The sequence below is a fragment of the Anabrus simplex genome, chromosome 6, assembly GCF_040414725.1.
Source record: "Anabrus simplex isolate iqAnaSimp1 chromosome 6, ASM4041472v1, whole genome shotgun sequence".
NCBI lineage: Eukaryota > Metazoa > Arthropoda > Insecta > Orthoptera > Tettigoniidae > Anabrus > Anabrus simplex.
In genome coordinates, this window is record NC_090270.1 from 73,825,796 (window position 1) to 73,851,636 (window position 25,841).

Consider the following 25,841-nt stretch of genomic DNA (forward strand, 5'->3'; position numbering starts at 1 on the left):
GCGTCGTACTGGTCGTATAGCCCGCTGGGCTATTCGTATTTCCGCCTTCCAGTTTGATGTTAGACATATCAGAGGTACCGAAAATGTTGTTGCTGATGGACTCAGCCGTATGTTTCATAACGACGTCGAGACCCACGAACCGGTCGACAGTTCATCACCTCCCGAGTCCATACTATCTGGTGTTAATGCCATCTTAACAGATGCTCCCATGCTTTTTAGGGATATTGAGAAATACCAACGTGAAGATCCGACGCTGGCTCCGATAATGGAAACCCTTTCTTCTGGGGAACATGTTGTCCCTTATGTTCTGAGGAATGGTGTTCTATGTTGCCCATCGAGGCATGATAGGATGATGAAAGTTGTCGTTCCAGCTGTTCTTGTACCTATGATCTTCAAGTATTATCATGAGACCCCATTAGGAGGGCATCTTGGAATCTTTAAAACTCGTGAGAAGATTCGTGAAATGTTCATCTGGAAAGGTATGGACGGTGAAATCCGGGAACTTGTAAAAGCTTGTAAATCTTGTTTGCTCAGTAAACCCACCATGTCCACCAAGGTAGGCCTTTTGTCTTCGCATCAAGCGTCGCGCCCCATGGAACGTCTGTATATCGATTATGTAGGACCCTTCCCCCAGTCAAAGGGTAATGCTAACAAGTTCATCTTTGTGTGCGTAGATGGTTTTACCAGATTTTCTTGGTTATTTCCGACTAAGCTGGCTACCGCTCAGTCTACCATTACCTGCTTAAATTCTATTTTTGCTTCTTTTGGTCCGTGTCAATATATTGTATCTGATAATGCTAAGGCTTTTACATCTAATTTATTTCGTAAATTCTGTTTTGACTTATCAATCTCTCATGTAACTACTTCTGCTTATTACCCTCAACCATCTCTGGCTGAACGGGTTAACCGTAATCTCAGGTCCGCACTTATTGCCTATCATCATGAAGATCATTCCAGGTGGGACACGTCCCTGCATTGGATAGCTTTTGCTTTGAATTCGGCGGTTCATGAATCTCACAAGTTTACTCCAGCTTCTTTGATGTTCAAGTTTGTTCCCAACTCGCCGCTCTCTAACCTCTGGTCTCTGAATGACATTCTACCCGAGACAATAGATCCGGATAACATTAAAGATCTTTGGAAGAAGGCTAAAGCTAATCTTAAAGTGTCTCATGAAAAGGTTAGGGAAAGGTATGATCGTGGACGGAGACCCACCCCTTTGAAGGTAGGTGACCAGGTGATGGTCAAGAATTTTGTTCCCGCGGGCAAGCTTGCCCCCAGATTTCATGGGCCATGCATCATTCTCGATTTTCTTACGCCGGTTACCTTGTTAGTAAGCAATCCAGCCACCGAGAGGATATTTAGAGTTCACCTGTCACAGGTGAAACCAGTGTAAATTTTGTGTCAACTTGCTTCATATAATTTGATAGGAATATGAAGGTTATATTTTTTTTTTTTTGAGTTCCACTCTTAAGGCATTCTGCTCCTTCTATTTTATTTTATATGTAAGCATTTCTTGTAAACCTCCCCGATTGTTAAACTGCCTTCCTGTCCTTACCTCGGCCATTACCACGCTCCCGTCTCCTGCGTCAATACACACAGTGGCTTAACTCAGGCCATGGATATTTGCACGCCGCTGGCCCCTCAACCTCTCCACAAGCCTGTACCCTCAAAGAAGATGATGGTCCAACACAATTCTGCCGCCAAGCTTTAATGTTTCAGTGCCCCCGCAGCCGCGCGGCGCCGTGCAGCAACTGGAGCTGAGGACGGGCCCCCTCGGCCCCAGCGAGGACGACGTGTGCACGGCGAGCCGGAGCTCTCCTCCCGGCCAAGGCTGATGTGCGGCGCACGACCTGCTACTTGCCCGCAGCCTGTATATGTTCACCGCGGGCGCGGCGTGCTTCAACACCTCTGCTCCCCTCATAGTGCGGGCGAGCGGTATCTCAGGGTACTTGAGGGGTCCGAGCGGCCTCCTTTGGACGCAAGCCGCAACGGCAGGTCTGGCCATCCCACTTCATCACCATCTACTACATGAACAGATACTATAAGTAATGACTACACTTGGGAATTCAACTGCAATATTTGGTGGACTTTGAAATTTTTTTTCCTTCACTTTCAAGTATAAATAGTTATCTTCAGAAATTCAACTTCTACAAATATAAAGACTTTACTTCATCTGCAACAACAAATTTTGAAACCAAATCAACCCCAAATTAAGAAAATCTTATAAATTTTTTGGCAATCAATCTTCATACCCACAACATAACTTGGACCTTGTTTCAAACTGATTTCATGTGTCATCCCTGGAGGAACTTTTGGGGGGGGGGGAGGTCTGTACCGGGCGGTACACCTCCACTCCGCTAATTTAAAATGTGCGCCTGTTGAAACTCCTCTGCTGGAGGAAGTCTGAACTTTATTGACAGTATTAATTTTCTACCGTCTCAGAAGATGTCACCACGTGGAAAATTTTGAGTTTTTGAACTGTGTCATTTTTGATGTGTTTTTGTTTCGCTTGAAGTAAGAAGTGTGAACTTTCTCTTCTAGAGGACACTACTGAAGATCAACAATAGTGCAACCTAGTGCGGAGTCAAAGAACTATTTTTTTGGAGAAAATTTAATTTCAAGAGTTTGTTCTTTGTTAAATTTCTTTCTATCATTGTTTAAGTTGGCAATATTTACCCCTTTCTTCCCCTTGTGTTGAACCTAACCAATCCCGAATTTCTTAAATTAATTTCTATCCAATCAGATGTATCTTCCCCCAACTTTAATCTGTTGCGGGGTCCTATCCAATAAAGAGTTTGTGGGAGGGTGTTTTCTTTCCCCTAACGCCTAGAAACTTCCGCGAGAGTATTTAAACTGCTGATTTTTGGGTCTCTCGGCCACTTCTGTTCCATCTTTCAGTGTGTTAAGTACATAGCAGGGGGCGGGAAGCGCCTCTTTCTTCTCCAGCCGTTCAACACAAGGTAATGGCCGATTAATAACTTCTTTCTTTGCTAGCTCAGCAGTTTAACTTTCGGGGCGGGTTCTAAGCGTTCAACCATGTAACCTTTTCCTAAAATGTAACTTCTCTTTTCATCTATTCTCTTGTAAAACGACATATTGGGATAGAGAGTGCTAACCCTCTCGAGCTCCCACTCACATTGTCTTGAGGTGAACTTATTTTCTCAACCTATTTTTCGTTAATGTAAAACAAATTGTTCTTTTCTTAAGTCACCTCTTTAGCATGGGATTAGCCCTTGTATTAACGGCATAGTGCCAAGTAGGTCTTAATCAAAGTGTATTAGGAGTGCAAGTTCGCCTCCTCTCAAATTGTTATTTTAGAGGTCATTTAATTAACCTGCTTTTCTTTTAATAGACCTCAGTAGATTGGGTATTTTACCCCTGTGTTTATGTCCCTTGAGGACAACTTGAAGGTGGAGTTTGGTGTGGCCTGGGAGAGGCTTAAATTTTGAGAGCGAGTGGCTCTTTTGAAAATTCTGGGTTGTATGCCTCATGGAGGTTTTTCAGTGTAATTTGGAGCAAGGGCTCCTAGGTATAAATGGGGTTTTCTCCCCCTCTGTTAAAACTTGTGTTTGAGGTAAAACTGAGCTGATTGCCCAAGCATTGTGAAGTCAGGGCGCGAAGCCCAAATTCTGTAAATATTGTAACTAACCCCTTTTGAATTGCTACTTTGTACCTGCCATGCTTGTTATTTCTTTGTTTTCGAAAAGAAAATATAACCTTGTTGAATTTTAAATTAATTTTACGTCGCACTATAATTTCGTAGCTTGAAACCCATTCACACCCGCACCTTCTTTCACCTCTACCTACCACGGAAAAGTCCGTAACAGAGATAATTAGGATTCTCACAGAAGACAGGAAGGAAGATAGGACTCCCTCAAACAATGTACAGGTTACAGTAGGTGTACAAGAGGGAGGGGAAGGAAAGGGAGGAGTTGTAGAAGACAGGTGGTCTAATGTTCTAAGGGGAAGGAGATTGCAGGCCAAGGGCTCTATTCAGGATCAGAATTCAGGAGAGATGCGTGGAAGTAGGAGGAAGGGAAAAGGTAGGAAAGGGAAATGTAGAGTAGAGGATAGGAAAAGACAGGTGGAGCAGGGTCATGGGAAGGAGAAAAGGGAGGAGGAAGTAGCTTCTGCAGCTATCAGGAAAGATAGGGCTGACCAGGAGGGGAGGGGATCAAATGAGGTGGGTAGGGTTGAGGCTCTGGTCATGGGGGATTCCATCGTTAGACACGTGGGGAAAATGTGTGGAGGAAAGGGAACCAGGGTAGAATGTTATCCAGGAATTAGGTTGAGGCAGATGTTGAGGAAAGTAGAAGAGAGGGAGGAGGGGAAGGAGAAGGTGGTAGTGTTTCACGTTGGTACCAACAACGTAAGGCAAGCTGATATAAAGTACCAACATAGTTGGAGATGTGTGGGATCTGGTAAATGCAGCACGGGTGAAGTTTAAGACAGCGGACATTGTTATTAGTGGAATACTGTGTAGGAGGGATACTGACTGGAGGGTGATTGGGGATTTAAATGAGATTATGGAGTGGGTATGTGGGAAACTGGGAGTGAAATTTCTAGATCCTAATGGGTGGGTAGGAGATAAGGATCTGCGCTCGGATGGCCTTCATTTAAACCGCAGTGGTACGTATAAGTTAGGAAATTTGTTTGGAAGGGTAATAGGGAGGTACATTCATGGAAACGGGATGGCCTAGGGAGCGGTGATAAGGGAACAGGGAACTGGAAATCAAGTAGGGATGACATAAAATTGTTAGTGTTGAACTGTAGAAGTATTGTAAAGAAAGGAATAGAATTAAGTAATTTAATAGATATATATTTACCAGATATTGTAATAGGAGTTGAATCATGGCTGAATAATGATATAATGGATGCAGAAATTTTCTCACGGCACTGGAGTGTGTATCGTAGAGATAGGATAGGAAAGGTGGGAGGGGGAGTTTTCATTCTGGTGAAAGAAGAATTTGTAAGCTACGAAAAAGTTAAAGATGAGACACATGAAATTCTAGGTGTAAGGCTCATTTCTAAACATAATAGGCAACTTGATATATTTGGAGTGTACAGATCGGGAAAGGGTAGCACTGATGCGGATTCGGAATTATTTGATAGGATAGTCAGCTATGTGGGAAACGACATGGAAAGAAATGTGATTGTAGCGGGAGATCTGAATTTGCCAGATGTCAATTGGGAAGGAAATGCGAATGACAGGAAGCATGACCAACAAATGGCAAATAAGTTAATATGGGAAGGAGAGCTGATTCAGAAAGTGATGGAACCAACCAGAGGGAAAAATATTTTGGTTGTGGTGCTGATAAAACCAGATGAGCTCTATAGGGAAACTGAAGTAATAGATGGTATTAGTGATCATGAAGCTATTTTTGTGGTAGTTAAAAATAAATGTGATAGAAAGGAAGGTCTTAAAAGTAGGACTGTTAGGCAGTACCATATGGCTGATAAAGCAGGTATGAGGCAGTTTCTAAAAAGTAACTATGATCGGTGGAAAACGGTAAATAAAAATGTAAACAGACTGGGATGGGTTTAAAGAAATTGTTGAGGAATGCGAAAACAGGTTTGTACCTTTAAGGGTGGTAAGGAATGGTAAAGACCCACCTTATTATAATAGAGAAATAAAGAGACTAAGAAGGAGGTGCAGACTGGAAAGAAATAGAGTTAGAAATGGCTGTGGAAGTAGGGAGAAATTGAAGGAACTTACTAGAAAATTGAATCTAGCAAAGAAGGCAGCTAAGGATAACATGATGGCAAGCATAATTGGCAGTCATACAAATTTTAGTGAAAAATGGAAGGGTATGTATAGGTATTTTAAGGCAGAAACAGGTTCCAAGAAGGACATTCCAGGAATAATTAATGAACAAGGAGAGTGTGTATGTGAAGATCTTCAAAAGGCAGAAGTATTCAGTCAGTAGTATGTAAAGATTGTTGGTTACAAGGATAATGTCGAGATAGAGGAAGAGACTAAGGCCAAAGAAGTAATAAAATTTACATATGATAACAATGACATTTACAATAAGATACAAAAGTTGAAAACTAGAAAAGCGGCTGGAATTGATCAGATTTCTGGGGATATACTATAGACAATGGGTTGGGATATAGTACCATATCTGAAGTACTTATTTGATTATTGTTTGGCCGAAGGAGCTATACCAGATGAATGGAGTGTTGCTATGGTGGCCCCTGTGTATAAGGGAAGGGGTGATAGACATAAAGCTGAAAATTACAGGCCAGTAAGTTTGACATGCATTGTATGTAAGCTTTGGGAAGGCATTCTTTCTGATTATATTAGACATGTTTGTGAAATTAATAACTGGTTCGATAGAAGGCAATTCGGTTTTAGGAAAGGTTATTCCACTGAAGCTCAACTTGTAGGATTCCAGCAAGATATAGCAGATATCTTGGATTCTGGAGGTCAAATGGACTGTATCGCGATTGACATGTCTAAAGCATTTGATAGGGTGGATCATGGGAGACTACTGGCAAAAATGAGTGTAATTGGACTAGACAAAAGAGTGACTGAATGGGTTGCTATATTTCTAGAAAATAGATCTCAGAGAATTAAGGTAGGTGAAGCTTTGTCTGACCCTGTAATAGTTGAGAGGGGAGTTCCTCAGGGCAGTGTTATCGGACCTTTATGTTTACTTATATATATAAGTGATATGAGTAAAGGTGTGGAATCGGAGGTAAGGCTTTTTGCGGATGATGTTATTCTCTATAGAGTGATAAATAAGTTACAAGATTGTGAGCAACTGCAACGTGACCTCGAAAATATTGTGAGATGGACAGCAGGCAATGGTATGTTGATAAACGGGGCTAAAAGTCAGGTTGTGAGTTTCACAAATAGGAAAAGTCCTCTCAGTTTTAATTACTGCGTTGATGGGGTGAAAGTTCCTTTTGGGGATCATTATAAGTATCTAGGTGTTAATATAAGGAAAGATCTTCATTGGGGTAATCACATAAATGGGATTGTAAATAAAGGGTACCGATCTCTGCACATGGTTATGAGGGTGTTTAGGGGTTGTAGTAAGGATGTAAAGGAGAGTGCATATAAGTCTCTGGTAAGACCCCAACTAGAGTATGGTTCCAGTGTATGGGACCCTCACCAGGATTACCTGATTCAAGAACTGGAAAAAATCCAAAGAAAAGTAGCTCGATTTGTTCTGGGTGATTTCCGACAAAAGAGTAGCGTTACAAAAATGTTGCAATGTTTGGGTTGGGAAGAATTGAGAGAAAGAAGAAGAGCTGCTCGACTAAGTGGTATGTTCCGAGCTGTCAGCGGAGAGATGGCGTGGAATGACATTAGTAGACGAATAGGTTTGAATGGCGTCTATAAAAGTAGGAAAGATCACAATATGAAGATAAAGTTGGAATTCAAGAGGACAAACTGGGGCAAATATTCATTTATAGGAAGGGGAGTTAGGGATTGGAATAACTTGCCAAGGGAGATGTTCAATAAATTTCCAATTTCTTTGAAATCATTTCGGAAAAGGCTAGGAAAGCAACAGATAGGGAATCTGCCACCTGGGCGACTGCCCTAAATGCAGATCAGTATTGATTGATAATGCACACAACACTAGTATCATTTGGATCGAAATTTCGTCTTTGAATGTACCTAACCAATTTACCATAATACTATGTATTTTGGAAATCTGAACACTGAAGCTATTGCTCTGCCCCTATAATTGGACTTACATCCAGGCACACAGTACATAGCCTACGACCCATCATTAAACTATAAACACACTGCACATATAACTGAAAACATAAAGAAAACCATTTCTGAGAAGAATATGAGGACAATCACCTTATCACCACAGGAATTGTTCGAATACATACGCTTTTTAACAACAAACAGCTTCTTACGGCATTGAAGGAGGCTCTATAGCCTTTTTAAGGTTATAAATAGGTATAATTTTCGATTTATAATATTCAAATTTCCGTAAATATTTGGTAACAACATGACTTACACAAATCAAAACACACACATGCTAGCACTCCAATCGCCGCCATTGTGAGCAGTTTCGATAGGTCGGTTAAGATCTGAGGTATTGTAGTTGGTCTCGCTTAAACTAACCTATTTTTTTAGGTGCCGCTTCCATCTTTTATGCGCCCTGATCTGTCATCTCATTGGTTGTTATTTATAATAATGCCATTGGTTCTACGTCCCACTTACTACTCTTATGGTTTTCAGAAACCCGAGTTGCCGAAATTTTGTCCCACAGCAGTACTTTCACATGCCAGTAAATCTATCGACCCGAAGCTGACGTCTTTAAGCAGCTTCAAATACAACTGGACTGAGCCAACATCGAAATCACCAATTTGGGCTCATAATACCAGCGTTGTACTAGACCAAGCCGTTGGTTGAGCAGCTATTGTTTTGGCAACCGGAACAGAACTCAAGGAAGTAGCGTCCTTTTGCTCCTTATCCTCCCTCACAGACACTGCAGTGCAGCATAAACTGTACAACGATACCTGGAGCCACTTCTCTATAAAGGAAAAGTGAAGCCTCTTTACTGCAAACTGTAATTTTTAAATATTCAAACGCTGTTCTTCTTGTGACAAATTCATTTAAATACGTAAACTGAATGACATTCATTAAAATCTTATATCAGAGTTCGCTTAGATGATTTATTTTCATCTTATGGAGAGGGATATTGTCTTGTGTCTACGCGATTACTGATAAGCGAAATGAATAATAACATTATTTTATTCTATGAGGGAAAAAGTTCAGTAATAGCCAGGCAACTCGGTTTATACTGATTACACTTTTAGTTCTAAATAAAATAAATTTACACTAGTTTCGCCAAATAACCTTAGAAATGAGGAAATACCAGTCTTAGTTCAAAACAAGCCTGATTATTTATATTTTACTTGAGAGTTTTGGCCTTTAGAACTTAAAGAGCTACCAATAATAATAATAATAATAATAATAATAATAATAATAATAATAATAATAATAATAATAATAATAGTGGTCCGTGATGTGGGTTAATGTAGTCACGTCTTATTTCGTGAACCATGGGCAACGGCTGAGTGGCCAAGTGGTTCTAAGAGTCGGGGTACCGAAATATTCTGAGTCATGGTCCTCCTTGTACTAAGGCGGCTCGGACTAAGAATCCACCGGTGGTCCCTAACCCGTTAAAGAAGAGACTACAAGACTACATTACAGGTCAAAAGTTTTCGATCACCTATCACAACTATGGATTTGTGGTTAAGTCAAGGATTTCGTTGTGAATATTCGATCATATCCCCTTTCTGCTAATAAAACAAGTATAAATATGTAGAGTCTAAGCGCCTCTGTCGTGTAGTTGACTGGTTGTTCGCACAGAGGGACGCTGATGAGTATTCACAACAACACTGGTGTGCCTTTACTCAAGACGTTTCCATTCGAATACGCCTCATTCCTTCAGCTGTCTGTGTAGCAATCAGTCCGCGTTAGTTTACAGTAACTTAATTGTCTGAATCTAGTAGTGTGTTTGTATATCTGATCACTGATCAGATTCATACCATATTACCTCCTAATGGGACAGAAGCAGCAGATTGGAATTGAAAAACGTACAGTGATTGTAGCTCTGCATCAGGAAGGCTATTTTAGTAGGACAATAGCAACTAAAGTTAGCGTAGCCCAATTGACAGTGATGTATAAATTGCAGCGGTTCAAGCAAACTGGTGCCAGTGCAAGTCTTTCACTGTCTGGAAGACACCGAGTAACATCATACAGGGAAGATCAGTTCATAGTGGTCCGGCTCCATGGCTACATGGTTAGCGTGCTGACTTTTGGTCAAAGGGGTCCCGGGTTCGATTCCCGGCAGAGTCGAGAATTTTAACCATAATTGGTTCATTTCGCTGACACGGGAGCTGGGTGTATGTGTCGTCTTCATCACCATTTCATCCTCATCACAACACGCAGGTCACCTACGGGTGTCAGATCAAAAGATCTGCATCTGGCAAGCCGAACTTGTCCTCGGACACTCCCGGCACTAAAAGCCATACGCCATTTTTTTTTTCAGTTCATAGTGTACAGAGTAAACGTCAGAGGACTCGTACTGCACGCGAAATTCGCGGGGAAGTAAATAATATGCGAGCAGTTCCAATCTCTGTCTCAACAGTGCAACGCTGTATTAGTGAACAAGGTTTAAAGGGGTGCAGGGAACAGAGAATAGTGTCGGAACTACATACCGTACATCGGCTGAGGTTTCGTAATGGTGTATATTGGTAAGAGAAGGCACATGCATGTTGTCAGTAGCTAACAACCGTGAATATCTGCGTGCAGTCCTCCCAGCCCCATTGGGAACGGGAGCAAGTCCGTCAGACAGCTTTGCCCAGTTCAACGAGGCTTATTAGTTGTGAAGTGAACTGTTCTGGAAAGATACTACGCTTTGGAAACAGCCTTGGAGAACAAGAGGTCGATGCGTCCACCGGTTACGCGGTTCGGGTAATATACCGTAGCTGTGAGCTTTCATTCGGGAGATGGTCGGTTCGAAACCCAACGTCGGCAAACCTGAAGATGGTTTTCCACAGTTTCCCCATTTTCACACCCGGCAAATGATGGTGCTGTACCTTTAATAAGGCCACGGTCGATTGCTTTCCACCCCTAGCCCTGTCATACCCCATCGTCACCTGTCTGTGTCGCTGCGACGTGATTCCTGGAGAGGGAAATCATGCACAAAGGGAGAAAAATAGGAGCCACGTAAAAATAAATGGAAGCAACTATGGCCCGTAGTCGCTGGCCACGTTCAAAAGCCGATGAATGAGGGTAACGTATTGACAAATAAAAATCATGAAAGGGATGGTAGTGGTGATTATTGTTTAAGGAGGAAACTGGGCAACCATCACTTGTTAACACTAATCAGAGAGAAAAAATGAAGAGGCCCGACACTTCGAAAAATGAAGGTGTCGGCCACAGGAAGACAAAGGCCGGGAAGGGTGTGTAAATAAGACTCCCTAGACCTCACAAATCTAATACCATGAGGTCAGTAACGGACAAGAGTTGACCAATGAGATCAGATACGTAGGAAAGATTAAAGTGAGGAGCCGGCTCAAGTAAATGTAATCAATGTCAGACTCAACTAGGGGACCCGTAGTTACGCTTCCATGTTGTGAAACCCTAGGTGTTAACCCTTTCAGTCACCTCTTACGACAGACAGGCGATACTGTAGATATATATGCTGCAAACCCACCCACAGGGGGTTCATGAATGGAGGGAAAATGAACTAAGACTTAGACCTTGAAGATCTATTACAACAGGATTCTCCTGGAAGAAAGGAGAAGAATTTTATTCTAACACCTGAAATGATAACGGAGAACTCTGAAAAGTGGGAAGTTAAAACATCCACTACACCTTGGCAACTGAATATCGTCGAGAAAGGAAGGAAATAAGAGTTGGTCAAAGAAGATTAGACATGAAAGTTTAAAGAAAGTGTTCTGCCTAAGTAGGTAAGTGGAAGCAATGCTATTCTCAGTCGGAGCCTCTTGGTAGTTACACGGACTCGCTTGTTATGTTCCTCTTGGGTTACTAATGGAGTCTGAATAGACCTGACTGAAGCGTCAAAAGCAGTCAAAAGACTTCAAGTTCGTGTTGTAAGGCAATCAGCCCCTGATATGAAGTAAGCAAACTTTCGGTACCCGAATAGCAAAGTGGAATACAGTATCTTTATTCAAAAGTGAAATGAAAATACACAGCCTGTTTTCAATCATTCGATCGGGTCAGGAATGGAATGAATAAAACCACCAATCTAGGAGCGAGGATAGGAATTGTGCCGGCTGCTGAAGCCTTTCGCACTCCTCTGGGGCAATGGTTAATGACTGACATCATCATCATCATTTTACAGTTCCATATTCTCGGGTACTGTTGGCGAACCTCTTCCAGTCTATCTTATTAAGATACGTTCTATTGTTAATGACGTCCACCAGTGTCCTTCCCCAATGTCCATTCTTACGATGTCCATCCAGCGGGTTCTTGGTGGCTCCATCCTCATTACATGCCCAAACCATCTCAGTCTGGACATGCTGACTCGATCTAACAATGATGATGTAACAATCCCAGATTCCTTCCTAACCACATCATTCTTTAACTTGTCCAGTTTGGTTTTTTGAATTGTGGACCTAAGGAACTTCATCTCGGATGCCTGCAACCTTGATGAGTCTTTCTTAGTGAGGATGGAGGTTTCAATACCATAGGTTTTAAGATTGGTATGAAGTACTGATTGAACATCACCAGTTTTGATTTTGTTGATACATTGGGATCCCAGAGGAGTGTTCGTACTTGCTGGTAAAACTGAGAGCTCTTCTGCACTCTATTTGCCACCTCCTTTGTGGCTAGTGTATCTCGAAATATTACACTGCCGAGGTATGTAATGCTTTCCACACTTTCTAGTGGATGGTTTCCTAGCAAGATATTCGCTGTTTTGAGTTCGTTTATCTTGAGATTGAATTCCTGGAACTTAACCTTCCATTCATTGATTCTAGACTGTACTTGATGGCAGATGAAATGAAATGATATTGGAGAGTGGTTCAGGAATGAAATATGACAGAGAAAACCGGAGTACCCGGAGAAAAACCTGTCCCGCCTCCGCTGTGTCCAGCACAAATCTCACATGGAGTGACCTGGATTTGAACCACGGAACCCAGCGGTGAGAGGCCAGCGAGCTGCCACCTGAGCCACGGAGGCAATCTTTTTTCAAAATTACCAGCTTATATTTACATATGGGCTGATAACGGCAAATAGGGAGAACCTAAAACATATGATCTTGTTGCAAACTAGCAAAAAAATCTGCTAGTGCAGAACAGACAACAATCGCCTGTTCCTGTTTTCAGTTACCGGTACATGCTGTAAAATGTTGTTATGAACATAACCTTTTGAAAGAGCATTAGTCTTGTAAGTTTAGGTTAGATATGAACAAGACAAAGCAGGCTCGGGTTAGATTAAGCTTGAAGAATCCTAATACTTAAAATGGGAGATGCATGCGTCTGGGACGCTAAAACCAAATACGCTCGAATTAATTTAGATTTAGATCTTTCATGCAAAATATATCATCATACAGTTCACTCCCTCACAAGACACTGATCACGCACTCGCCTGACATCGCCATGTGGCAAAACTGAATAGATCTTAGGGTAACTGGGAGGTCATTCATCTTCGCTAGGGTAAAGTGCAACAGATGCAGATGCTCCGCAGGATTTTTAATGATCGCAGCAATAAAATACCTATAGTTGTACAGGATACTGTAAATACTCGATATGTCCAACTTACTGTGTATTGGTAATACTAGAATTAACTCGAAATAATCAACGGCGGCTGCTCGCCATCATACTGGAAGGATTGCAGATTTGGAGAACAGAATAGTCTCCATCGGCTGAGGTTTCGTAATGACGTATGTTGGTAACAAAAGGTACATGTATGTTGCCAGTAGCTAACAACCGTAAATATCTGCGTGCAATCCTCCCAGCCCCATTGGGAACGGCCGCTGCTGGATTTCTAATTCTATTCTCTGTTCGTCAATCTTCGTCTAGTTTAACATACTGATTGCCAAACCTAGCTTTCCATTCCTACTTTTATTTCATTCAATTACTCTGTTATCAAGACAAATAACAACTTTGAAACATACCATTCCCAGAACACCCATGGCAATAATTTCCGTTGAGGGAGATATGATCCAGTTTTGAAACAATCTGCTCATTTTGAATATTATTCTTGTTACTTTCAAAATGTAAACACTTTTCTTACACGATAATGGTGTAAGTTGCACTACATGAAATCAAGTTGACACGCCAGAATTTAGAGCGGAAAGAGAAATGTAAACAAAGTAGCGCCAATTTTCACCCTAGCGGAAAGTACACTGATCTTGAAAACAACAATCACGGCCGACTTGATGCGTCGCTCTAGCTAGCTCCAGAGCACAGCGAGGGATCCAGCCTCACGGCCGACTTGATGCGTCCCTCTAGCTAGCTCCGGAGCGCAGCGAGGGATCTAGTCGGCCGTGCAACGATTGTAGACAAACTGGTTTCCTAATGAAAAGAAGAAAGCGTGATTTTTATTCTTTCTTCACCGAAGAAAAATAGAGTATATTATCTTGAAGTTAATAATTTATTCTTAATTGTTGTTAGGGTACACATTTAAAGAATAATTCAACCAGGTGGAATGTGTGTAGGTCCCCTGGTTCATTGCCCCTTATGCAAAGCTCATGACTCTACGCGCAAAGTGATCATGAACATTTTATTTCAATTTGCTTTACGTCGCACCCACATAGATAGGTCTTATGACGACGATAGGATAGGCCAAGGAGTGGGAAGAAACCGGGCTTGGCCTTAAATAATGTGTAGCCCCAGCATTTGCCTGGTGTGAAAATGGGAAACCACGGAAAACCATCTTCAGGGCTGCCGACAGTGGAGTTCGAACCCACTGTCTCCCGGACGCAAACTCACAGCTGCGCGCCTCCAACCGCACGGCCAACTCGCCCGGTGATCACGAAAATCATGGATAAGTCTGAGTTTCAGTACTTCGTTTTTAAAAAGAAAAAGGTAGGCTTGTTTGACTTCCAGCGGTTTTTTATATAACATTACTCGCAAGACGAATACATTATTAAACATGCTGTGTTTCTAAATATTACAGATCATTCAAAATTCCTGTCGTCTGCGTAGAACGCTACTACTATGTGACAAGGGTAATACTGTATATTGTTCGCACAACTGACCACAGATAGCACATAAAAAATGAGTTGATGCCTGGTGATATCCTATTTGGATACAGAATATATGGTGGAAACCATGATCGGCCATCCTGGTGTACACGTGTCGAAGAGCAAATTCTAGCGGATGCGGAGTGATGTACATTTCTGAAGGCTTTCTATATTGGTAACTTTCGGATGTTGATTTACAAAACGTGTAATTGGCCTCCCCTGCGAACCGTGTGACCTTGCTGCGGTGGGAAGCTTGCACGTCCCAGTGAAACAGATAGCCGAGCCGCAGGTGCAGCCATATCGGATGGGTATCTGTTGAGAGACTAGACTAACGAATGGTTATTCGAAAAAGGGGTAGCAGCCTTTAGGAAGTTACAAGGACGTCAGCCTAGATGATTGTCTGATATGGCCTTGTAATAATACTCAACATGGCATAGCTGTGTTGATACTGCTACACGGCTGAAAACAACGGCAAAGAAACAGCCGTGACTTACTCCCGAGGACATGCAGTTCTCTCTGTATGAATGATGTACTGATAATGGCTTCCTCCCGGGTAAAATATTCCGGAGATAAACTAGTCCCCCATTCGGATCTCCGGGTGGGGACAACACGAGAGGGGGCGATCATTAGGAAGAATGGATACTGACATTCTGCGAGTCGGAGAGTGCAACGTTAGAAGTTTGAATCGTTGTGGTAGGTTAGAGAATCTGAAAAGGGAGATGGATAGACAAAAGTTTGATGTAGGCCTAGTTGGTATAACTGAAGTACGTTGACAGGATTTTTGGTCAGGCGACTACAGAATTATCAACACAAAATCAAACAGGGGAAATACAGGAGTTGGTTTAATAATGAATAAAACAATACGGCAGTGGAGAAGACGCTACGACCAGCATAGTGAAAGAAGTATTGTCGTCAAGATAAACACCAAACCAATGCCCACCACAATAGTGCAGGTCTGTATGCGTACTAGTTCAGCGGATGATGAGGAAATCGAAAGAATATATGAAGAGATAGAATATTTAATACAATATGTAAAAGGCGACGAGAATCTAATTGTGATGGGAGACTGGAATGCAGTGGTAGGCCAAGGAAGAGAAGGTAATACAGTAGGAGAATTCGGATTGAGACAAAGGAACGAAAAAGGAAGTCGGCTGGTTGTATTCTGCACTGATAATAATTCAGTCCTTGTCAATACTTTGTTCAAACACCACAAACGACGGCTCTATACGTGGATGAGACCTGGAGATACTGAAAGGTATCAAATAGACTTCATTATGATTAGGCAGAGATTCAGAATGCCTTTGCTGGCAGGACCTAGTGTTTACAGTGCACTATGTCTTCTGGTATAGGCTAGAGCAATTTTGTTACTTTCATAGATCTGTCTCTGTCTTACCCTTGGCTTTGACAATATGAAAGTGACTGAGGTATGAGCGATGCTAGTAATGCCAATCCTTATGCAGCCAGTCCCTGCTATGAATGGTGTGAAAATGTTGCTCATAGGGTCGGTTGGTGTATGCATTTCAGTGGGCTTGGCAGACTAATATGTAATAGAAACTCTGGCTCGGTGAGGAAAGCAACTGGAAACTACCTCACTCCCCATTTCCCTAGTACGCCTCCTCAGTGATGCCTAGGCCATCTATGACAGCCGATGGCAGAACTGTTGAGGATCCCACCAGGGGAATCGCTGACGAACTGAACATACATACATACAGAGATTCAGAAACCAGGTGTTGGATTGCAAAACTTTCCCAGGAGCAGACGTGGACTCTTCTGACCACAACTTGTTGGTCATGAAATGCCATCTGAAGTTGAAGAAATTGAAGAAAGGAAGGAATACAAGGAGCTGGGGTTTAGACAAGTTGAAAGAAAAGAGTGTGCGGAATAGTTTCAAGGAACATGTTGCACAAGGACTAAATGAAAAGGCTGGAGGAAACACAATAGAGGAAGAGTGGATAGTCATGAAAGTGAATTTGGTAGGGCTGCTGAAGAAATGTTAGGAAGGAAGAAAACATCAACTAAGAATCAGTGAATAACTCGGGAGATACTAGACCTGATTGATGAACGACGAAAATACAATAATGCTAGAAATGAAGAAGGCAGAAAAGAATACAGAAAAGAATGAAGTGGGTAGAAAGTGCAAGGTAGCTAAGTAAGAATGGCTGAAGGAGAAGTGCAAGGATGTCGAAGGTTGTATGATCCTAGGAAAGGTAGATGCTGTATACAGGAAAAATCAAAGAAACCTTTGGAGAAAGGAAATCTAGGTGTATGAATATTAAGAGCTCAGATGGAAAGCCACTTCCAGGGAAGACAAAGCAGGAAGATGGCAGGAACATATCCAACAATTGTATCAAGGTAAAGATGTAGATGATTTAGTTCTCGAACAAGAAGAAGCTGTTGATGCTGATTAAATGGGAGACCCAATTTTGGGGTCAGAGTTTGACAGAGTTGTGAGAGACCTAAATAGGAGCAAGGCACCGGGAATTGTTGCCATCCGATTTTCGGCAGAATGTTGTTATACCTATTCCCAAGAAAGCCGGTGCTGACAGGTGTGAAAACTACCGCACCATTAGTTTAGTATCTCATGCCTGCAAAATTTTAACACGTATTATTTACAGAAGAATGGAAAAACAAGTTGAAGCTGCGTTGGGAGAAGATCAAATTGGCTTCAGACAAAATGTAGGAACACGTGAAGCAATCCTGACTTTACGTCTGGTCTTAGAGGATCGAAAGCCCATATACATGGCATTCATAGATCTAGAAAAGGCATTCGATAATGTTGATTGGACCAAGCTATTTATGATTCTGAAGATGATAGGGATCAGATACCGAGAACGAAGAATTATCTACAATCTGTATAAAAATCAGTCTGCAGTGATAAGAATCGAGGGCTTTGAAAAAGAAGCAGCAATCCAGAAAGGAGTGAGGCAAGGCTGCAGTTTGTCCCCTCTCCTTTTCAATGTTTAGGGCCTACATAGAACAGGCAGTAAAGGAAATCAAAGGGAAATTTGGAAAGGGAATCACAGTCCAAGGAGAGGAAATCAAAACCTTGAGATTTGCCGATGATATTGTTATTTTATCTGAGACTGCAGAAGATCTCGAGAAGTTGCTGAATGGTATGGATGAAGTCTTGGGTAAGGAGTACCAGATGAAAATAAATAAGTCCAAAACAAAAGTAATGGAGTGCAGTCGAACGAAGGCAGGTGATGTAAGAAACATTAGATTAGGAAATGAAGTCTGAAAGGAAGTAAATGAATATTGTTACTTGGGTAGTAAAATAACTAACCGTGGCAGAAGTAAGGAGGACATAAAATGGAGACTAGCATAAGCAAGGAAGAGCATTCTTAAGAAAAGAAATTTGCTCACTTCAAACATTGATATCGGAATAAGAAAGGTGTTTTTGAAGACTTTCGTGTGGAGCGTGGCATTGTATGGAAGTGAAACATGGACGATAACTAGCTCAGAAAGAAAGAGAATAGAAGCTTTTGATATGTGGTGTTACAGAAGAATGCTGAAGGTGAGATGGATAGATCGAATCACGAATGAAGAGATACTGAATCGAATTGGTGAGAGGAGATCGATTTGGCTAAATTTGACGAGAAGAAGAGATAGAATGTTAGAACACATCTTAAGACATCCAGGACTTGTTCAGTTGGTTTTTGAAGGAAGTGTAGGTGGTAAGAACGGTGGGGGTAGACCAAGGTATGAATATGACAAACAGATTAGAGCAGATGTAGGATACAATAGTTACGTAGAAATGAAAAGGTTAGCACAGGATAGGGTGGCATGGAGAGCTGCAGCAAACCAGTCTATGGACTGATGACTCAAACAACACACTAAGAAACTAACAGACACTAAAGAGACTGTCAGACTGACAAATGCGCATGGCAAGCGGGTGAACCATACCTCAATGTCCATGACCTTTGCAAAAACAAAAAACAAAACCTGCTACCCTTCCTCACAGCACATCCAAAGTCTACACAACTTTCTGTGGTGCTAAACAAATCATTTAGCAGGGAGGAATGATATTTTTTGCGTATTTCCATTAATAATTTTGTTAATAATTAACAAAAATAAAGGAAAGAACTAGGTGATAAGACACCAAGACTTGTACAAACTGCTTTTTAAAAATAATTCCTAGTTTAAGCCAAAATGAAATTAAAATATAATATTTCCTCCAGAAAGTGGGGCCCCCTCTTGCCCCCTCTAACTGGAGCTACTGCCTTCCTTTTCTACTGAAAGGGAGGAAGGAGTGTCAGTGCCGCACTACTTACTAAGAAGGCGTGATAATAATACGAATCTTGTAATAAAATAAGGCCGACACCATATAAACTTACTTATTTTGAAACATATTGTTTTAACAGTTCTGCAGTGCACATGTGAATTATCATAAGTTATGAATTTCATTGTGGTCTGTATTGACAAATAATCACTATCAAGGAGTAAAGAAAGGTCCAGTGTTAGATTAATAATATATCTTATATTATTGGTACTAGTTTCGACCTTGCTACATTAGATCATCTTCAGCACTGATCAAAATAGAAATACATGCAAATATATAACCATCAATAAAAAATTATAAATTGGTATGTCTTAAGTAAAGTCTTAATCTAAGACAGTGATGAAATGTCAGACAATACATTTAAAATTGGAATTTAAATAACACATTAAAACTGTTGTGAATGATGTTGTTGGACTATGCCAATGTCCTGATAATAAACAAGTATTCTTGAGTCTTGCATTGATCTTAGAGTTGATATTAAGTGTTTGTACAGTGGACCCATTTGATCAACAAATTATGCCTTACTGAATATAATATTCAAATAACTGTTTTTATTGCTTTGAAGGGGACGTTCACAACTTAAATAAGTGGCCTTCCCATCAGTTCTAATGATCTTTGTTTTAATTCAGTGTGATGTGAATGTCTGAAAAAAATATTTGAAGTGAATTTTGAGAAAAGAAGGGAAGCTAAAAGATCGAAATTAAACAGCTATATGAGACTCATCCCATGTTCCTCATAATTTATGTACACTTGGCACGGACACCAACACCAAACTGATTGCTAAGAGAGAGCAGAGGCATAGCTTATGATGGCAGGGGTTGGAGGAGGGATGTGTGAGGGGGGGGGGGGGGGCAGATGGTGGGGGTGCATAGGTTGGGATGAGCAGATTGATGGACTTGAGGTGTCTTATTTTACGTTTAAACTTCGCGTATATGGGAATGATTATATCAAACAGAATATTAGGTTTTTCATAGATTTCATTAATATTATAGTTACGATTAAAGTACTGCTCTAAATTAATGTAACAGTTCTCCAATATGTTGAGCATGGTACCCTTCTTATCCACTTTCAATATGCTTAAATCTTGGTCTATTGATGTAACACTATGCCAAAGTCTGCCATGTGCTGTGCCATAGCAGAGAACCGATTGTATCTTGAAGCATTAACATGTTCCATGTATCTTATTAAAAAACTATGCTCTGTTTGTCCTACGTATGTAATTTTACAGCTATTGCATTGTAGTTTGTAGACTCTAGTACCAATAATATAAGATATAATATTAATCTAATGGTATTGAATAGGTGGACCTTTCTCTACCCTTTGATAGTGACACGTGAATTATTGTGCATCGTCAAGTGGTATTCATCTTTTCGTCTGAGTTCAGATTTTGTTGTGGAATGTTCATTTAGCATTTTGGGCATTTGGTATTTTAAAACAGAAACTTCATAGAGTGTGGGTTTTCATCATGCAAATTTCATTCTTCAACTTTCGTCAGTTCCGTATTGACATATTGTGTTTAATTAGATTTATTTCAATATATTTGATTACTTCCATGGATTTTCCTGTTGTGTAAAGTGTCTTATCTACAATATACAAATAACCTTATACCAAAATGCATGATTATTGTGTATCCTAAGTGTAATAATGGCATGCAGCACTGGTACAAGCATTTATATTATACAAAATGAAACAGATGTTAAAATTTGTTAAAATATTGTAGTCTGGATAATAAAACAACTATTTAATTACTTTTGGAAAAGTAAAACAAAAAAATAATTGGTTTAAAGAAGTTCAGAATGATTTAGAAGAGCTGAATATTACAATGAAGCAAACTGAAAATAGAGAAGAAAAAAGGATTCTCAAGAACAAACAAATAAGATTGTCATTAAAAACTGTACAACACAAACAATATGTCATATCTGATGAAGAAAGGGCAGCCAGGTCAGCCAGAATGAAGAGGTTTTGGGAAAGGAAGAAGATGATGCAAGCTAAATCTTCAGTTAATTCTTTGTTAACGTAAATGTATTTGGATTTGATTTAAGTGCTCCAATGTGGGCGTAAACTATGTAAATAAATAAATAAATATCGTAGTCTAAGTCTGTGAAAAAAATACATTTAAAAGATTTTGTTAGAGTATTTATATGTTCTATTTGAACGTAGTTTAATAAATATGGTATGACGTACATGATATAATAATAATAATAATAATAATAATAATAATAATAATAATAATAATAATAATAATAATAATAATAATAATAATAATAATTGTTACCGTGTTTTGGTGGATCAGCAGAGGTGAAAGAAGGTGCGGGCTGGAATGGGTCTAACTACAAGTCAGAAAGATGAATTTAAAATTTAAATAAAGGTTATATTTTCAATAGACAACAAGATTTAACAACTTTCACTAGGTGAAATTAACAAAGAAAAATCAGGTACAATGTAACTTTACAAACGAAGTTAAGGGGTCTTTACAAATTCTGGGCTACGAGCCCCAAAGTTTAACAATTTCTGAGCTCTCAGCTCAGAACCACCAATTACCAAAGAGCAGAAAACCCCTCATAACATGGAGCACTTGCTCCCACCTTCACATCTCAAGTCTCTCTGAGGCACTTTTACCACAGCACCATAAAGAGCTGACCCGCTCTCAATCTTTCAAGCCTATTAAAGGCAATACAAAGCTTTACAATCACTTGCCATCGAGGAGCAACTTACACAAATTAAACAGGGGTATGTCGTACCCAGCCTACCGGGCCTTAAAAGAAAAATAATAGGTTAATGAAATGGCCCAAAATACCAATATGAATGGAGGCGTTGCTTGCACTCCTACATGCAACTTGTTAAAACCTAAGGGGCACTAGGCCGATAACACAGGGGCTATTCCCACACTAGGGAGGTGACTCGTATAAGAAGAAGAATTTAACACATTAATGAAGAGAAGAAAATCGGTTATGAAAACGTAGTCACCTCAAATCCAAATTGAAGGGGAGCTCGAGAGGGTAAAGCACTCTCTATCCCCGATTTACAGTTAAAGTAATAAGAAAATGTTTACATAAACCGGCACTAAGTTACATTTTTAAACAGGTAGGATACTTTGAAAAGGTTTCGAACCTTCCCGGGGGTTAAACTGCTGAGCAAGAAAGAAATAAAGATGTTAAAAGGCCATTACCTTTGCTGAAGAGCTGCTGCTCGAAGGAAGAGGCGCAACCCGCTCCCTGCTATACTTCCATACACTAAGCTAGATGTTGTTGAAGTGGTGGAGAGCCCGGAAAATCAGCAGTTTTTATACCCTCGTGGAAGATTCGAGACCTTTCATGAATGATTAAGACACACCCACAGTCGTTTATTGGTCGCCTAAAAGTTACAAGTCAAAAATGAAGAAGTAACCAGTGATTGGAGGGAAATTAATTACAGAAATTACTGATTCTGTAAATTCAAAACAGGCGGAAAGAAAGGATTAATATTGCCAACCCACCAACGAAAGAACGAAATTTAGTAAAGACAACAACTTATGAATACAAAATATCTTCAAGAAAAGTTCCTTCACTTCGCACCAGGGTGCATGATCATAGTTTGTGGTAGAGACATCTGTGAGAGAATGTCCACACTTCTTGATAATTAGTAAACAAAAACAATTCGAAATTAACACAGTGACATCTTCAAATAAACGGTTGAATTAATTCAGTTTTAAAGTTCAGAGTTTCAGCTGTAGAGGAGTACTTTAAGGCGGAAAATTCAAATGTGTGGCGTATAGGTGTACCAACCGGTACAACAACAACAACAACAACAACAACAATAATAATAATAATAATAATAATAATAATAATAATAATAATAATAATGCCGGGCTGAGTGGCTCAGACTGTTGAGGCGCTGGCCTTTTGACCCCAACTTGGCAGGTTCGATCCTGGCTCAGTCTGATGGTATTTGAAGGTTCTCAAATACGCCAGCCTTGTGTTGGTAGATTTACTGGCATGTAAAAAAACTCCTGTGGGACTAAATTCCGGCACCTCGGCATCTCCAAACACCGTGAAAGTAGTTTGTGGGATGTAAAGCAAATAACATTCATAATAATAATAATAATAATAATAATAATAATAATAATAATAATACACAACATTTAAAATATGATAATGTCAATTGTAAACAATTTTAATAATGACCTCGCTCCCACCTAACAAAATTCTGCATATGTCACTGTTTCCCACATACAACAAAACATCTTCATCATCCACAATTTCTTGCTTGGCAAATGCCACATATCTTGCCCTTTCTTGAAGGGTATAAACTTTGACATCCACCATGCCAGTGAGAGCACTGCTACATTCTCAGATTACCGAATGAAATTACTTACTTGTGTCCCACATTGAGGATGTACTGTACAGGTCCACAGCCCTAAGCACAGGGATTATCTATACTAATATAAAGAGGAAAAATGTGTTTGTTTGTAACGAATAGGCTCAAAAACTACTGAACCGATTTTAAAAATTACTTCACTTATGGAAAACTACATTGCCAGTGAGTAACATGGGCTGTATTTTATTTTCAAAACAATTCGAAGTGGGGGGCAAGGGGGAAGATAATAGGCAAATATAGGCAAAATATCGAATTTTCGTATAAGGATGAGACAAAGCTCAATTTAATCCTCTTGACGCAAAGAACAAAACTCAGTAAGCCCTATGGGCCCGAAAACCATGTTTTAAGGCCCTAAAACCAACCGTTAAGGAGAAATTGGCACCACACTACTCCTGCTCAAGGAATCGGATAAAGTAATGAACTGCCGTAACCATGACAACGTCAGCTCCAGAATTCTACCGCAGCAAAATTATCTACAATAAATCACAAAAACCTAACATGTTACAGACATTAAAATTGATATTCGGAATCCCCTTTAAAAATAAAAAATCACAAATATTCGTTTTCGGATAATCCACTTAATAGTGGGGGGTAAGGGTGAAAAGAAGTGAGGAAGGACTTGAATTATTTATACGAGGATACATATATCTAAAAAAATGAAGATGTTAGACTTTAACATTGGTACTTGGAATCACCTTTAAAATGAACACACTCTTTTTGGAAAATCCGCTTAATGGGGTGAAAAGAATAAAAAAGCGGGTGAATTTTTAAAATGAGTATCTTCTTCTTCTATCGCTTTACCCACACCTGTGGGGTTGCGGGTGCGAACTGTGTCGCAAATGTAGATTTGACCCTGTTTTAAGTCTGGATGCCCTTCCTATTATATAGAGGAAAATTTTGTATATTTGTTTGTAACGGATAGATTCAAAAACTACTGAACCGATTTTAAAAATTACTTCACCTATAGAAAGCTACATTGACAGTGAGTAACATGGGCTGTATTTTATTTTCAAAACAATTCGAGTGGGGGGGGGCGACGGGGGGTGATATAAAAATATTAAAATAATACGCTAAAGTAGGCGAAATCGAATTTGTCGTACAAGGATGAGACAACGCTCATTTAAGCCCCTTGACGCAAAGAACGAAACTTGGTAAACCCTTCGGGCCCGAAAACCATGTTTTAAGGCATTATGGAGGTATTGGAACCACACTACGCCTGCTCTAGGAATCGGATAAAGAAACAAACGGCCGTAACCATGGCAACGTCAGCTCCAGGATTCTATAGCAGCTAGATTTTGCATGTACATTTGGGCATAGCAGCCAACCAAAATTGATACACATATGACTTACCATCTGGAAAAAATAAATTGTTGTGTAAGACGCTCATAGCAGTCCTTTGGGATGGGATGGAAAGGGAGTAAAGTATAAAAATAATAGCCCCGGAGATCTCCGTAGTACAGCGACCAGCGGTTGCCGACGGGCCTCCGTTTTTACGTACTGGCTTAGGTTTCAGCATTTTGCGGAGTCTGTTACCTATAGTTTAAACTATTTTCTATCAATTCATGGAGTAGTAGGATCACTGATGTTATTAGTGCCGATATTTTGGTCCACTTTTACGTTCATTATAACCATGAAAACAATCTATATAATGTACACAATTGTACTTGAAAAAAATTGTCTCAACATTATACTCAGATTCATTATATGATGTGCGACATGAGTGACAAGCCCTGAGAATTATGATTCTCGGTAATTATAGTAGTTTCTTTTATGCATCGCGTATTTCCTTGATCATTTGTAATAGTTACGAAATGTCGGATCAAACAAATACATTCAATAATACCGTATTTATATTTGTGGTGATATCTAGCGGAAGTATACTTACACTAAACCTGCAGCTTTGTGAAGGGAGCCTGTATATCTAGGTGGGAATGGAGGAAAAACATGATAGCAAAAGATCTTAGAGGTCGACGCTAAGTAGGAACTAATATTTAGAAGACCCCATGAAGAAAAGAAGAAGCGGACACACTATAATTCCAAACATGACAAATAATTTCTACGTACTTAAGTAAATACACAAGTGATATAAATATCTACGAAGTCAGTCACAGCGATGGTATGAGTAACTAAAGCCAGTTTCTGATAACCCACATGAAGAACCGGTACTTCTGCTAGTATTATTGAAAAATAGAAAAGAATAGTGTACCCTATATCAATAGATTTTGTTTTACTCTGACAGCGAGAAATTAAGAGGAGAGAAAATAATCAAGGGTTTTAAAAAATACTCAAATATCAATGTCAATTTTATTATATTACTAGCAATTGTACCCGTGCTTCGCTACGGTATTCTAGATTGTATACGGATATCGAAGTAAATTACTGTACATGAAGTGAATAATAATTTTTAAATTGCATGTAAATTGGCGTTATCCGAGAAAAAGCATAAGGAGGTCCGCAGACGATGTTGTGGAGATGTGATGATAAGGACAGGTGCACTTGTCTACCACAATTCA